The following is a 16,601-nucleotide window of genomic DNA, read 5'->3' on the forward strand; positions in this document are numbered from 1 at the left end:
TTTCGAATTCGGACGACGATCATGCTAGCATGTAGGTTTTGGTGCTGGTGTGAGCTCCTCAAGATGGGATTAGTGTAGGAGTAGAGTCTTAGCTCTGAACATCATTTGTTTCTTTTGGGACAGGGTAGCTTCCCACCTATAGCTTTTGTGTGGTTTCTTAACAGGAATCACAGAGAGTTGGTTGGACTTAGGAGGTCTTGCTTCAGGCCGATGGGCCAGCTGATTTTCAGTTTTGAGGGATGGTGTTGCGGACACTTCACCTTTATTTTCAGTCTGTACATATTGCCTACGGGCGTTGCACCTTTCTTTCCGTCACTGGAGGTTACTCGTGACGAGGTTGCTACCACAGCGGGGGGGGGGGGGGCTGTTTATATATTGTATATTATTTCTATTGCTTTTCGCTTTTGGGTTTTATTTAATTCAGTCTTGTCTTAGTTATTATCAAAAAAAAATATTCACGTTTTTCCGCATTAAGTTTACTTTTGGTTACTAAAGTGACGCCACCGAAATCGGGGTGTTACACTTGGAAAAGACTTTTTGGCTTCTTGTAACTCATCTTCAAGCCTCTTTAAGTTCTCCTACAATTCCATGCTTCTTGGCCTTCTTTTTCCTTCAGTTTCTGATCAACAAACCTAACCATCAAGTCAAGGCAAATATCCAGAAGCTCAAAGAGCTCATTAGCAAAGAGGTCCCTCGTATAACATAAGAAAATCATACAAGTCCTAAACTTTACTTAAAATGCAAGAAAAGTCCCTATAAAACTACAAAATTACCAAAACAAAATAAAGACTCAAAGAAAGATAAAAATGCATGAGAATGCATGAAACACTAAATTTAGTTCAAATATATAAGAATGATATTCTAATTTAGCATTTTCAAGTTGTGTACTCATTTAGCTACCAAAATTTCCATGTTACCTTACATTTAATTGAATTAATCAAGGGTGACTTATGTTAAATACTTGTTTTGTGCATTGGTTCCAAGGGCAGTACTCTTGATCTATAATTACAGGGTTCCTGACATTAAACATGGCAATGTCCTCAAAATGCAAATCAGACACTGTAATAGCTCCTGGAGTACCAGGCCAAGTCTTGATCCTCACACCATTATCTGTGTTGTTGAGTGTGCAATTTCTGACTGTGATACCCTCTACAGGTTCTTCATTTGGATACTTTCCGAGGCTTCCAACACTAATGCCATGTACGGGTCCGCACGTCACATTTAAGACATTAATCTGTTTGCTGCCATCACCCAAAGAGATGCAATCATCGCCAGAGTGGCAATGTTTGTGTTAGTAATGTTCACTAGAGTTGATCTACTAATGTGGATTCCATCAGTGTTTGGGCTATTTCCAGGAGCAATAGCGTGGAAGTTTATAAATGTAATGTTGTTGCAACCGAGAACATTGACATGGAAATATTTGCTATCCTTTGATGTTATGTCCCGGATAATCGTATTGTTGAGGAAACCAAAACCGAAATTCTACAGGAATATTCATAAAAAAACCCAATTAATACATTAGAGTTAGATGAAAAAATTCAATTTATAATTACTTAACATGGATCTTCTGCATGCATATTTTCTACAACTATCTACTGTAAATTATTAATATTTGATTTTTATATTAAATGATTCAGATTGATTCATAAAAGGTTAAATTAATCAAAACTTCTATACAATACTTATTATTCTGCTGCCTAGGCGAGCATCCAAAATTTAAGTTACTAGTTGCAATGTGGAGAAATTGAGTCATTCGTTACCATTGATAGTTGCTTGCAATGCTTCATTTTTCCACAAGTACTTTTGGTCCATGCAATTGCACCTTGACCATCAAAAGTTCCCCCACCAGACAAGGTAAGGAAATTAATATAGGTAAATTTAATCCATTGAGTATCTCCATTAAGGTGGCTTGGGTCTTGTGGTGCTAGAACTGTTGCATCAACCTGAACCTCAATAGGAGTCCCACAAGGTCCTTTAAGTTCTATTTGATTTAACTTGTTTATGCCTCCAGGGACCACACCCTTGCTTGGAGTTAGTGATGCACATGCATCTTTCCAAGCATTAGCCAAAGCCTTTAGAACAAACAAAACACAAAATTAAGATAAGATCATAAGAAACATAAAATTTATAAAGTTTGCTTTAATTTCGTAAACTCGGTATGATCTTAATTACCTGAGTTAAGTCTCCATTAGAAACCCACCTTTGCTCCGGCGAGTAACGAAAACCAAGCATTTAGTAAAGGTTAGGGACCAAAAACTTATTTAAGCCTTTTATTAGGTTTAGGAGAAAAGAAAGATGAAAAAGATCCCAAAAAATAGGTCAAAAACTGATTTTATAATGATTTTCGTAACCGGTGCGTTTTTGTCCTTTTCTGATTCAGTAGATGATCTTGTGCGGTCAGGTTCACCATAACACGGTGCACGCTCAGTAGCCTGGACGTTGGTTAACAGGGTCTGCTACGTGGCACGATCTGATGCGCGGTTACACGGTAAGATCCTGGACGCGCGTAACACTGGAACACAACCCATTAAAAGCTGCGAAATTCTTTTCCTTTTTTTCCTGATTTTCTCTCTCTTCTCATATTTTCTCCTAAAATAACAATAAAATAAAATAAATAGAAGATAAAAATAAGATAGCAACTTAAAATAAACTTATTTAATCCTAAATTAAAGTAAATAAATCCTAATAATATCTAAAAAATAATATAAAATATATAAAAATACTAAAACTAAATAAAAATATTAAAATGCATGAAATAAATCTAAAGTGTCCTAAAATAACTAAAATATGTTAAATAATATATTAAAATGCATGCAAATAAACTAGAAAAATAGCCTTAAATACCGGGTCATCAATCACGCAGCACTTGGGTGAGAAACGGGGAGAAGATGAGTTTAATGCCAAGATCAAGAAACAAATACTCGTATACGAAGAAGAAATGGGAGTACTTGGGGTTATTGGACGCGCAGTGTTGCCAGGGGCGGTCTTGGTCCCGGCATCCGCTGGTGCGAAGGAGGTTCTCTAACAGCGGGGTGCTATAGAGACCGCCAGCCCTGCGGGCAAGGTCGGAGATAGAATTGCTGGTGGAAAGCTCCGATGGCTGGTCAAGGATTCCTTGGTTAGGAGCATCCTGGACAGGTGAAGGAAGAGTGGCGAAGGTTTCCAAGCGATGAGCTTTGATTTCTTCCATAGAGGAAAGGGCTCCTGTTGAGGGCATCATAAAAAATGAAGAGAGAGAGAGGACGAAGAACTAACCGGAAGAAGGCTGTGCGAAGGGGAGCAAGAAGGGTCGGGGTTTGCAGAGTCGTTGAAGGAAGCCGGTACGAGAGCCAGGAGCAAGTATGAGGGCAGTTGGCAATAAGTGGTGAATGATAGGATAAGGGGGAATTTAAAAGTTAGGGTGAATAGCGGTTGGGAAATCGTGTCCCATCGTGGCAAGATGAAATGATTACTCAGGGGAGCATGACGTAGGTTTTGGGGGACGGGAATGACACATTAAATGAGAAGTTACAACGGCTGAAGCTCATTGGTTTGAATTCAAATTGACAGACTTTATTATGATTTGAAGGGACATATCAGAGGTAGCGGTAGAGATTGAAGGTATGAAAAACGGTAGAAAGGGGGGGTTTGAATAACGTTTTCAAGATAAAACTTCCACCTTAAAGATTTTATCAAGTATTTCGAGAACAAAGTGCTTAAGATAAGAGATAGAAAAGCACACAAGGATTTTTATCCTGGTTCACTTGATAAATCCCTCAAGCTAATCCAGTCCACCCGTTAAGGTGATTTCTTCCTTCTTAGAATGAAGGCAATCCACTAATCAGGTATAAGTTACAACTGCACTTGAAACCTACAAGTGACTAACAATACACTGACTTTGCTCACACTAAGATTCACTCTCTTAGTCTTCTCTAGGATCCGATCAACCTTGATCTCCTAAAGGCAAACTATACAACTGTATATGAAGTTCTTGTTTACAAAGAAAGTGCTTCTAAAAAGCTTATAGTAAACACAATGAAATTCAAGATGAAAGAAAGCTTAGAAGTATTTGAATATTTCTTGCGCGTGTGTAAAATGCTTCTTGCCGCTTCTTTCAATCTTCAGCCTCTATTTATACTCCAAGGATTAGGGTTGAACGTTGCATGGAAATGCTACCGTTGGAGGGCAGTTCTGGAAATTCCAGCTTCTGCGGTGGCTGAGGATGTTAGGTAGGTCGTCAGGATAGTACACTTTGCTTTTGTACTTTGGATAGTGACTTGACCTTAACCTCGTAGACTTTTGATCAGAGGAGCGCTTCGTGTTGGAACTTGTGAAGCTGATTGATCAGAGTCAGAGGGAAGCTTGGATCCTCTGACCGTTGTACCTTCTGATCTTCACTTCAGAGGATCAGTACATGGTCTTCAGAGCCAGTTGCTTCTTGACATCAGAGTCTTCACTCTTCAGCTTCTGGATGTTCAGAGTCTTCTACACCATCAGAACTTCTGAACCTTCAGAGTCTCTAGGTTGTCAAAACGTCTGGATCATCAGAGCTTCAAGTGAGCTGAGTCCTTATCAGAGCTTGATTTACTTCAGATCTTCTGAAGCTTTTCCACTGTTCAGACTGAACATGGAGAATGCGAAAGCGTTGCCTGGGTCACTCTTTAAGCATAGTGCTTCTGATTTGTGTGAGATAAAATAGAGGTCAGAGCCTGTAAGTAGCACACTCAGAAAAACACGTTAGAGTACCATAATTGTTCATATCAAAAGGTTAACTTGTAATCATCAAAACATAGAGTTGTACTATTAGATCAAAACTTGATCTTACAATCTCCCCCTTTTTGATGATGACAAAACTAAGATTTTTGATGAACAATTCTTAAACAATAAACTGAATTCACTCAGAGTTTAGAGATATAGAATAAGACTTATTCTGATGTGAAAAGTTTATCTTGCTCATTCTGAATTCAAGTCACTGCTTGATTCTGAGCTTAGCTCCCCCTGAATCTAATACTTAATGAAAATGTTAGTAGAGTCTAGATTCTGAGCTAAATAATATAAGAGTTCAGAGTGAAAAACTTATGACATAGATGAAATAGAATAATCAGAGCGCATAAGTATTCAGAGTCAACTATAAGTGGTATCAGAGTCAAATAGAATCACTTCAGAAGAAGTGAAATGTATTCCTTGTATTTGCCCAGTGACACATCTATGGTCATAAAGGTGGAACTCTTAAATTCTCCAAAAGAAAAATAAATCACACTAACACAGCTTACACATCAAAAACTGGGTTGTACTCCCCCTTTTTGTCATAAGCAAAAAGCTTGGGGTGTGAAAAACTTAGTTTGAAGTACCCCTTAGAGAAGGTCTAAGTTTAAAAAAAACGATGCATGAATAAGAGTAAGGCGAATTAAAGAGAAGAGTTAATGCAAGAGAGGAACGTTTACCACCGGCCAAGGGTGTAAAGAGAAGGGTCAGTTACTAAGAACTTAACCTCGAGAAACTGTAGGAGCATTAACTTTCAGAGAGAAAGTGAAGCCTATATAAAGCGATTAAGAAGAGAGTAAGCTTCACAACTCGAACAATACCAATTAAGAGAAAATGGCATCATACAGAAAGGCATTAGAAGAGCTCAGAAGGAAAGCCTTCGAGGAAGACATGTTCCTTAACATCCGGCACCCTGATGGTACACGAACTATACACGAGCTGACGAAGACACTGCTTGAGGAAGATCTTCATCCAGAGCTGGAGAAAGATCTGAAGGAATTCCTTGGCTTCGTGAAGGAAGTGGAGGAACTCAGCCAGCTGGAACTGAATTTGCTAGGAGAAAGTGATTCAGGTGAAGGAAGACTCAGGACTATAGAAGATAGTCTGGAGAGAACCGAGCTTAGCATCAAGCTGAGTAACATAGAGTATGCGCTTGAACGGCTGGAGAAGGAAAGAGCAGAGCAACGCCGGGAGTGCAGAAGAATGAGGAAGGATCCTCCATTCTAGATTATAGGAAAAAAAAATGTATGATGTAAAAGCATAATTGATATGAATAAAGAAAAGAAGGTTTTGCAAGCACAAAGTTATAGATATATATATATATATATGTGTGTGTGCAATGATAAACGATAACTAACAAAGCATAGCAAATAATGCAAATAAAACAAAATAAAGTAGAATTAAAATAAAATTAAGTTAAGAAGAAAAAACGAAAGAAATCCTAAGACTAAGGTTTGTCAGAGCGACGCAGAAGTTCTTGAAGAATTTGCTTCATGTCCATCAGCAGGGTCTCATGAGTATTGAGACGATGTTCCATGATGTCAAGTCTGGAAGGACTTGGCTGTGCAGAGCTAGAGGGAACATTCTGAGCAGGTTGATGAGCTGGAGTGGAATCAGAAGCAGCAGGAGTGAAGACCACTGGGGCAAGAGCTTGACATCTAAGAGCTTCAGCTTCAGCTTCAAGTCTCTCAGCCTCTAATCTTGCCTTTTCAGCTTGTACAGCTGCTTGACGTGCAGCTTCTTCTGCTTGCTCTTTCTTTCTTCTGGCCTCTTCAACAGCTTCAAGTAACTTAGTTCTTTGCTGTTGTTCATGCAGAGCCACTCTTCTTGTAAACCGCTGCCTAGCAGCCTCAATCCTTTGATCCCTTTCCGCAGTGAGATGACTCATCATAACAGGAACCTGAGCAACTAACCAAGTACTCAGACTATTCCATTCTTCAGCAACAGAGTCAGGATTCTCACTCAGATCAGTATGACCTTTGACGTTGCGAATCATCAGTGAAGCTTCATGATTAAAAACACTGATGCACTCAGAGAGAGAGGTTGGTCTGAGATGTGTGTAGGGAACAATGGAGAGGTTGGTTTCAGGAGAGGTTGGGTGGTTGCTGCTTTTTGCCTCAGAGGCACCTTGAGGAGAGCCAATGTCAAAAGTTTGGACATTTGGTTCAGAGGCTCCAAGGTTGGGTTCAGAGGTTTCAACCTGAGGATGTGGTGATCTAACCGAAGAGTGGTTAGACACAGAGTTTTCTGGTTCTGGTTGAATAGGCTCTTGTTGAACTTGTTGGGCTAAGGGGTCTGCTTCATGTAATGGGTCAGCCGGGATAGGATCATCTGGGTCAACTAGATGTTCTGGTCTAGGTCCAGGGTATCTCCTAGGGCTTGGTACTGTAAGGTAGTACTCTGGAATGGCAGACACTTTTTCTTTCCTAACTTCCATAAATTTACGAACTGACTCAGAGTTGTTGGAAGGTGAGGAATCAGCAACATTGATTGGGAATGATACAGGAGTATAAGCAGTTGAGGAATCTGTATCAGTGGTTCTAACAACCGGACGTTCTGATGCTCTTGGAATAGAGTGATCAGACGTTCTGGGTTCAGGTTCTGGTTGTTCAATAATGATTGGTTCAGAGGTTAATGGGTTGTATTGGATGGTAATGGGAGAGTTTGGTTCAGAGGTTGTAGAAGGTTGGTTCTGAAGCATGTTCCAAAGAGGTGCTTCATTTGGGGAAGGTTGGAAAAATGAAGACTTTGGGGAATTGGGTGGAGAAGTGATTTGTGCAGCTGGTTGGGACTCAGGAATAGGAGTCAGTGGGTTGGAGGATTGCTTGAGCATAGCAGAGATAGGGAGTGCATCAAATGAATTTAAATCATCATCAGAATCAACAACAGCAGACTTACTTGATGATCGCACTGATGACTGAGTCACTCTGGACGGAGTTTCAATCCTTCTGACCACTTAAGCAGCTGGTTCCACCCGGGTAGGCTTCACCATGATTCTGACTTGCTTCTTCTTCTTTGGTGGAGGGGGACCACCATCATTATCACCATCATTATCATCATCAGGCATGGTTGTCTCCTCATTCTTCTTCTTAGGCTTGTCAGCCTTTGCCTTCTTCTTCGGAGCAGCATCAGAGTCAGACTCTTCAGAGGATTCCTCCAAGATGATCTTTCTCTTAGTTTTCCTCTTGGGAGGAGAATCAAACTCTTGAGCTGGTGGCAATCGCCTGAAGAACTCGTCTACATCAATTTCAAAGCCTTGCATCCTTAGATCATCAATGTAGCACTTGATAGTTTCTGGGTTGCCTGCTTGGGTCCACAAAGGATAGTCATTCAGAGGGATTCTTCTTCTTCTGACTTCATCTGAAGTATCTTCATGAGCAGGGTCTATCCTCTTCTTGACCAATCTCATCTTCTTCAAAGATGTGGATGTGAAGACATCACTCACAATCATGGTCAGATACTCTGTGCAGCCAGCCTTTGTCAGATCTTCCACAAGTTTACTCTCAATGAAAAGATCTGAGAGCAGTCTTCCAAAGGGAATGTACTTGATGGCAGACTTGATGGATGCAGTGGTTCTGGACTTCCTGATGCATTCTTTCAGGTAAGAGAACAGGAAGAAGGGAAGGCAGATCTTCTTCTTATCCTGAATGAAGAATAGCATCGCCTTCTGGCAGAAGTTGATGTAATCAGGAGAGCTACCCTTAGGCCTCTGGTTGATGCAGTTAAGCAGAATCTTGTGCCAGATTCTGAGCTTGGGATGAAGATCCATCACCTTGTAGTCGCTCTTGCCAGGTTTGTAGTTGGTGTAAAGAGCCTTGTTGGTTTCGTCCTTTGTTCTGGGTTTCAGCTTCGACTCTGTTAGTTGGAATCTATACCCAGTTCCAGTGTGTGCACCCAACAGATTCACAATGGACTTCTCAGTGATGATAATCCTCCTTCCGTCAATGTAAGAAACCACTTGAGTATCATCGCAATCGGCATGCTTCCAGAATTCCTTGACCAATTTGTCATAAATTGGACCTTTAAGCCTGTTGAAATACTCTTCCCATCCCTGAGCTTGAACTTCGGGTCGGAGATCATACCCATTTGCAGCTATATTATCCAGGTCAAATCTCCATTCAGCCAGCACTTGGAGTTCTTCCGGAGCATAAACGGACTGAACGGCACAGCCCCGTTCTGCAATCGGAATCATCTTCTCTGAAGCTTGACCTTGATTTCTCTTAACCTCAGGACCTGCCTATCCTGTAGCTTGACCAAGTCCCTTTACAGGAAACCTGGTTGCGTCAGCAGCTTCGTTCCTGTTTTGTCTCACCATTTTTGAAGCGGTTGGAGGTTTTGGGTAGAAAGAAGATGATGAATAGAGAGAGAGAGAGAGATCGTGCAGATAAGGGTTTGAAAAACTGAGAGAGAGAGTGTAAAACCGTAAGTGTAGGAGAACGTGTGTGTATAGTGGGTTTTAAAAATAATCGTTGTTGATCAAAAAGCAATTTAAAATCAACGGTTGAAAATTAAAGACATCATAGTAACAGTAAATACACATATCACACGCAGGAGAGAAGCATATCAACACTCATTATGACAGACTGTCACACGGGCACAAGGAACTATGCATCAGAGATACTGACACACGTTTACTGTCTCAGCTTCAGAGTCAGCACCAAAGGGTACATACACTCTGATGGAGTTACCTTCTGGACTAGACATCTTCTGATCAAGAAGCATCATAGTCAGAGGTTCTGATCCATCTTCATGCTGGACAAAAGTCCATATTCAGATTTTTCAGAATAAAATTAAATCTATCCTCTGCTAAGGGCTTTGTAAAGATATCTGCCCATTGATGGTCAGTATCAACAAACTTCAGAAGAAGTACGCCCTTCTGCACATAATCTCTAATAAAGTGATACTTTACCTCAATGTGCTTTGCCCTTGAATGTAAGATAGGATTCTTACTCAATGATATTGCAGCAGTGTTATCACAATAGATTGGGATATTGCTCTCAAGGATCTGATAATCCTCCAGCTGATGTTTCATCCAGAGCATCTGAGTGTTGCATATTGCTGCTGAGATATATTCTGCCTCTGCAGTGGATAGTGCAATGGTTGATTGCCTCTTGCTTGCCCATGAGACTAAGTTGCTTCCCAGAAATTGACAATTTCCAGAAGTGCTTTTTCTCTCTGTTCTATCTCCAGCATAATCAGCATCACAATAACCTGAAAGCTTATACTCTGATGTTTTCTTATACATCAAGCCAAGGTTAGTGGTGCCTTTCAGATACCTTAGGATCCTCTTAACAGCAGTTAAGTGGGTTTCCCTTGGGTCTGATTGGAAACGAGCATATAAGTGAACACTAAACAATATATCTGGCCTAGATGCAGTTAAGTATAGAAGTGATCCTATCATACCACGATAGAGCTTCTGACAAACTTTACCACTTGCATCTTCTTTCTCCATAATGCATGTAGGATGCATTGGAGTCTTAGCAACTGTAGATTCCAGCATATTGAACTTCTTCAGAAGTTCTTTAGTGTACTTGCTCTGATGGATATATGTTCCTTCTGGGGTTTGATCAACTTGTATTCCTAGAAAGTATTTGAGTTCTCCCATCATACTCATCTCAAATTCAGCCTGCATCATCTTAGAAAATTCTTTGCATAGAGATTGATTAGCAGAGCCAAATATTATATCATCAACATAGATTTGCACGATTAAGATATCATCTTTGTAAGTTTTGCAAAAGAGAGTTGTATCTACTTTACCCCTTACAAACTCATTCTCCAGAAGGAATGAGCTGAGTCTCTCATACCATGCTCTAGGAGCTTGCTTCAGACCATAGAGTGATTTTTCAGTTTGAACACATGGTCTGGATTCTTCTCATCTTCAAAACCTGGAGGTTGATGAACATAGACTTCCTCTGATATGTATCCATTTAGGAAGGCAGTTTTGACGTCCATCTGATGTAGAATTATGTTGTGATTCACTGAGAAGGAGATCAGCAGTCTGATTGCTTCTAGTCTTGCTACTGGAGCAAATGTTTCAGTGTAGTCTATTCCTTCCTGCTGACTGTAGCCTTGAGCAACTAGCCTTGCCTTGTTTCTAACTACATCACATTTCTCATTCAACTTGTTTCTGAACACCCATTTAGTTCCAATTACATGGACACTTTGAGGCTTCTTCACTAGGCTCCAAACATCATTCTTGGAAAATTGATTCAATTTTTCTTCCATAGCCAGAATCCAATCCTTGTCCTGAAGAGCTTCATCTATGGACTTGGGTTCAATTAAGGACACCAATCCTTTCAGACTGAGCAGAGTCTCTTCAGAGGGTCTGAAGGCTGATCTGGTTCTGACTGGTTCATCTTTGTTGCCCAAAATCAATTCCTTAGGATGTGATGCGATGATTCTGCTTTTCTTCTGAGGTTGTGAATCAGAGGGACCAGCTTCTTCTTCTGGATCATCTTCCTCTGGCTCAGCTTCCTCTGGAGCTTTGCCTTTGTCAGAAACATTAATGCTTAAATCTGCAAACTTCCAAACTAGCTTTGACTGATCAGAGTCAAGCTTATCGTCAAATCTAACATGAATAGACTCTTCAATAGTCTTAGCATCAGTATTGTAAAATCTAAAACCTTTAGATCTATCAGAGTAACCAAGTAATAGACATTTAGAAGACTTAGCATCAAATTTATGCAATCTATCCTTAGTATTAAGAACATAACAAACACAACCAAAAGGATGAAAGTAAGAAATGTTGGGTTTAATGTTCTTCCACAATTCATAAGGAGTCTTATTCAGAATTGGTCTCACTGAGATTCTGTTCTGAATGTAGCACGCTGTGTTTACTGCCTCTGCCCAAAAGTGCTAAGCCATGCCAGTTTCTTGGAGCATGGTTCTAGCCATCTCCTGAAGAGTTCTGTTCTTCCTCTCAACAACACTTTTTTGTTGAGGAGTTCTGGGACAAGAGAAATCATGTGCAATTCCATAGGAATCAAACAGACTCTCAAACTTGTCATTCTCAAACTCTCCACCATGGTCACTTCTGACACGCACAATCCTACAAGCCTTCTCGTTTTGCACTTGGGCTATGAAGGTAGAGAACACAGCATGAGATTCATCCTTGCGGGTTAGAAATTTTACCCATGTCCAGCGGCTATAGTCATCAACGATGACCATCCTATATCTCTTGCCACCTATAGACTCAGTTTTCACTGGTCCAAACAGGTCGATATGCAGAAGTTCCAACGGCCTTGAGGTTGAGACAACATTCTTTGCCTTGAAAGGGACTTTTGTGAATTTGCCTTTCTGACATGCTTCACAAAGAGCGTCTGAAGAGAACTTCAGAGTGGGCAAACCCCTGACAAGGTTTAGCTTGCTCAGCTGAGAAATCTTTCTCATACTAGCATGCCCTAACCGTCTATGCCATACCCATTGCTCTTCATTAACAGACAGAAGGCACTTCACATTCTGAGCCTCCAACTCAGATAATCTGATCTTATAAATGTTGTTCTTCCTCTTGTTGTTAAACAGAACAGAGTCATCGATCTGACTTACAACCCTGCAAGACTTTTGATTGAAAATAACATCATAACCCTTGTCAGCTAATTGACTTATAGACAATAAGTTATGAGTTAAGCCGTCTACCAATAAAACATTATCAATGCATGGACTACTATCTACACAAATAGTGCCAGTACCAACAATTTTACCCTTTTCGTTGCCACCAAAACCAACTTCGCCTCCAGGCTTAAGTTTTAGCTCTTGGAACATACGCCTTTCTCCCGTCATGTGACGCGAGCATCCACTGTCCAGATACCATGATTGGTGTTTCAGTGGAGGTATCAAGGATATCTGCAACATAGATAATCTTGTCCTTAGGTACCCACTTTCTGGGTCCTCTCTTGTTAGTTACCCCAGAGGTTCTGATCACCTTGGGTTTCTCAACATGGTAATGTAAAGGAATTTTTGCATGATATTTAGACATGGAGAAAGATCCCTTTTTGAGAGGGGGTTTAGCAACTTCAGCAGGTAAAGGATCAGGCAATATGGTACCAGAGGGAACAAATCATTCATACAAGGATTTTGCTTTAGGCGTAGAAAGCTTATTTCTAATTGGTTTAGAATAGCCAATGCCATGCATTCCATTTCTGCTTACGCCATAGATCATTGAAGCCATTAAGCTTCTGTCTACGCTTTTAGCTAGGAATCTTTGAAAAGACTTTTCATACTTAGATTCATGCTTACTATCAGAGGCATCGCAGGCAATAATTTCTTCTAACTTAGCAATTTGATTCTTAAGCACAGAGTTAGAATTCACTAAAGCATGGTTATCATTTTTCAAATCAGAAATGATTTTCTCATGTTCAGAAGGAGTCTTAGAAACAGCAGATAAGTTCTTTTTCAGCTTCTTATGCTTAGACAATAAAGAGTTATACTTATCCATGATATCAGACAAAGCATGTTTCAGTTCAGAGGTTGAGAAAGAAGCGAATACCTCATTTTCATCGTCTGATTTAGAATCTCCTTCTAATTCTGAGTCAGAGTCAACAGCATCCTTTGACTCTGCTTCCTTGTCTTTGACAATAGCCATGAGTCCTTGGACTTCACCATCAGAGTCAACATCCTCTAACTCTGATTCATCAAAAGTCACCATCAGACTCTTCTTCGTCTTGAAGTTCTTCTTTGGCTTCTTGTCCTTCTTCAACTTTGGACAGTCACTTTTGTAGTGCCCTGATTCTTTGCACTCAAAGCATGTGACTTCCTTAATCGTGGACTTCTTCTGACCTGAGGATTCAGACTTTCCTTTTGCCTTTCTAGAGCCTTTGTACTTGCTCTGCCTGTGCTTCCAGATGCGGTTGAGTCTCTTGGAAATCAGAGTCAGCTCATCTTCATCAGAATCTTCTGATGCTTCTTCAGATTCTTCTGCTTCAGCTTGGAGAGCCTTTGACTTCTCAGACTTAGCCTTCTCAGATTTGGATTTCAAGGCTATAGACTTTTTCCTCAGATCTTGCATCTCAGAGCGCTTCAGCTCATGGCATTTCAGAATGCTAATGAGTTCTTCCAAACTCATATGCTCGACATCTCTTGTGAGCTCTATTGATGTCACTAAAGGCATCCAGCTTTCAGGAAGACACCTGATGACCCTTATGACATGATCTTTTGTTGTGTAGCTCTTGTTGAGAGGTCGTATTCCATCTACAAGCGACTGAAATCTGGAGAACATTTCTTCAATGGACTCATTAGGCTCCATGATGAAGGATTCATACTTTTGGATCAAAGACAATGCCTTTGATTCTTTGACTTTCTTGTTTCCTTCATGAGACATCTTCAGGGATTCAAAGATACCTTTTGCAAACTCACGATCTGTAACCTTCTGGTACTCTTCATAAGAAATAGCACTTAGAAGAATTGCTCTTGCTTTGTGATGTTGTGAGTACAGCTTCTTTTGATCTGCAGTCATCTCTGACCTTGGGATCTTCTTGCCTTCTGCATCAACTGGACGCTCATAGCCATCCACAATAATATCCCAGAGATCTGCATCAAAACCCAGAAAGAAACTTTCGAGTCTATCTTTCCAATATTCGAACCTTTGACCGTCGAACATGGGAGGCTTTGCATTGTATCCATCTTTCTGTGTTTCACTGGTGGTAGCCATTGTTTTTCACACCGGCCCGGATCACTGAACACTGTTAGGTGTGGTAATCAGAACTTGCGCTCTGATACCAATTGAAGGTATGAAAAACGGTAGAAAGGGGGGGTTTGAATAACGTTTTCAAGATAAAACTTCCACCTTAAAGATTTTATCAAGTCTTTCGAGAACAAAGTGCTTAAGATAAGAGATAGAAAAGCACACAAGGATTTTTATCCTGGTTCACTTGATAAATCCCTCAAGCTAATCCAGTCCACCCGTTAAGGTGATTTCTTCCTTCTTAGAATGAAGGCAATCCACTAATCAGGTATGTGTTACAACTGCACTTGAAACCTACAAGTGACTAACAATACACTGACTTAGCTCACACTAAGATTCACTCTCTTAGTCTTCTCTAGGATCCGATCAACCTTGATCTCCTAAAGGCAAACTATACAACTGTATATGAAGTTCTTGTTTACAAAGAAAGTGCTTCTAAAAAGCTTATAGTAAACACAATGAAATTCAAGATGAAAGAAAGCTTAGAAGTATTTGAATATTTCTTGCGCGTGTGTAAAATGCTTCTTGCCGCTTCTTTCAATCTTCAGCCTCTATTTATACTCCAAGGATTAGGGTTGAACGTTGCATGGAAATGCTACCGTTGGAGGGCAGTTCTGGAAATTCCAGCTTCTGCGGTGGCTGAGGATGTTAGGTAGGTCGTCAGGATAGTACACTTTGCTTTTGTACTTTGGATAGTGACTTGACCTTAACCTCGTAGACTTTTGATCAGAGGAGCGCTTCGTGATGGAACTTGTGAAGCTGATTGATCAGAGTCAGAGGGAAGCTTGGATCCTCTGACCGTTGTACCTTCTAATCTTCACTTCAGAGGATCAGTACATGGTCTTCAGAGCCAGTTGCTTCTTGACATCAGAGCCTTCACTCTTCAGCTTCTGGATGTTCAGAGTCTTCTACACCATCAGAACTTCTGAACCTTCAGAGTCTCTAGGTTGTCAGAACGTCTGGATCATCAGAGCTTCAAGTGAGCTGAGTCCTTATCAGAGCTTGATTTACTTCAGATCTTCTGAAGCTTTTCCACTGTTCGAATGAACATGGAGAATGAGAAAGCGTTGCCTGAGTCACTCTTTAAGAATAGTGCTTCTGATTTGTGTGAGATAAAATAGAGGTCAGAGCCTGTAAGTAGCACACTCAGAAAAACACGTTAGAGTACCATAATTGCTCATATCAAAAGGTTAACTTGTAATCATCAAAACATAGAGTTGTACTACTAGATCAAAACTTGATCTTACAGAGATTCTACAGATTCGTTGACCATTGTACTATTTCAGTACATTGCATGTGGCTTACACGCGTAAATCCATCATGGTCCATGGCGATCACTGCTAAAGCGGGGCGAAGGAGCCAAGCACGGTCGCCACGAGCCCACTTGTGGACTCATGGGATCGAAGGAACTTGCTAGGAAAATAAAAAAATCAGGCTTTAGTTATCAAGCCATGTTGGCGATTGTTTTGAGTCATTAGGCTTTAGCACTAGTTAGTTTTCTCATAATCGTCGCCTCAGGTTTCTTCTTAAAAGACACACTCAGCTCTCATGCTTCGAGTTTGGTGTCTTGTTGACTTGTGGACCCTAGGGTCCCTCGCCCAGGCGCGCCAGCCCAATGCGACGTGCAAGCCAGGATATTGGGCCTTCTCCCGGGAGGCCCAACTGGCCCATTAAGAGAAATTATGGGCGCCAAGCCCAACCCCCAAATATATAAATAGGGGACGATTACCAATTGTAAGGGACTTTTAGCTCATTTGAGAAATAAAAGCTTGAAATTCAGTTACTTTCTCTCTCTAAGCAGTTACGCTTGAACTCTCTCTAGATTCTTACATCACGATCCTTTCACTATGGGTACCGTACCTCATCTCTATGTTCTAGGATAGAACATTCTTGATTTCTTAAAATGGAGAGGATAAGAGGAGGGAGAAGAAGAAAAGGAAGATAAGGACAATTTCTGAAAGACTCGAACGGTCAAAAACTTGTGTACATATCATACATTTTACCGTGATTGCCACGTAAGTTGACGACTTTTGGAGTCAAATAAGTTATGAACTAATAGGTACTTATTTAAAATAATAAATTTTTCGAAACCAAAAGCTATAAATAATAACTTACATGAACCAATTTAGATGTAACCCTATAAGTCACGACTAGACACATATTTAACTTTTTTATCGTG

General features: G+C 40.5%; 1 pseudogene; it reads right to left on the minus strand.

The window, feature by feature from the left end:
• Positions 1-937: 937 nt before the first annotated feature.
• LOC130725260 (polygalacturonase-like) lies at positions 938-8,005 on the minus strand (annotated as a pseudogene).
• Between the last annotated feature and the right edge of the window lie 8,596 nt (positions 8,006-16,601).

This window comes from Lotus japonicus, chromosome 6, assembly GCF_012489685.1.
Source record: "Lotus japonicus ecotype B-129 chromosome 6, LjGifu_v1.2".
In the NCBI taxonomy this organism is placed as follows: Eukaryota; Viridiplantae; Streptophyta; class Magnoliopsida; order Fabales; family Fabaceae; genus Lotus; species Lotus japonicus.